Source organism: Elephantulus edwardii, unplaced genomic scaffold (assembly GCF_000299155.1).
Source record: "Elephantulus edwardii isolate Elephantulus edwardi_28Jun2011 unplaced genomic scaffold, EleEdw1.0 scaffold00047, whole genome shotgun sequence".
NCBI lineage: Eukaryota > Metazoa > Chordata > Mammalia > Macroscelidea > Macroscelididae > Elephantulus > Elephantulus edwardii.
The window spans coordinates 1,482,594-1,483,309 of record NW_006399797.1 but is presented as its reverse complement, the minus strand read 5'-3'; the positions used below and the strand labels follow the sequence as shown (position 1 = coordinate 1,483,309).

The following is a 716-nucleotide window of genomic DNA, read 5'->3' as shown; positions in this document are numbered from 1 at the left end:
CTTATTTGAAGATTACCATAACCTTCTTCACATTATATTATAGTCTGAAAGCTCTACTGAGACCATTGGTGATTCTATTAGCATTTTAAATAATCTTGACATAACTTCCAACACTACAGCAACAAGCAAGCCCCAACAAAGTGGCAAATTCAAAGGCAATTGGCAGCCTGGGAAGGACCTAATTATCTGTATTTGAAAAAATTGGCCAGTAAGCCTTACATGTATCAGTGGAACATAGGCTAATGTAGCACTAGAAGACGAGTTTCTTAAGTTGGAAAGCAGTCAAAATATGACTAAAAAATGCTGCCTCTTCCAAGTAAAACTCAAATCAAACTCAGTCACGGAGTCTGTTCCATGTTGATGTCACATCACTCAAATTGAGAAGTCTGAGAAGAAGCAATTACTGAAATCCATTCATAATTGGCATATGTGGCGCGCACCGTGCATGCCTTCTCTGCTCGCCCGCTGACCGGCGGGGAGTCCCTGAGCCTGGGCTCGCTGCAGGGCAAAGTCCTGCTCATCGAGAACGTGGCGTCGCTCTGAGGCACCACTCTGAGGTCCGGGACTACACCCAGATGAACGATTTGCAGCGGCACCTCGACCCTTGAGGGCTGGTCATGCTCGGCTTCCCATGCAACCAGTTTGGGCATCAGGAGAACGCCAAAAACGAAGAGATCCAGTTATGTTTACGGCATTGAAGTCTATGGGGGAGAGAA

At 45.9% G+C, this 716-nt stretch overlaps 1 pseudogene; it reads left to right on the top strand.

Annotated features, from left to right (window-relative positions):
- The first annotated feature begins 420 nt into the window (after positions 1-420).
- The window catches only part of LOC102854788, a 1,189-nt pseudogene continuing 893 nt past the window's right edge, over positions 421-716 (top strand).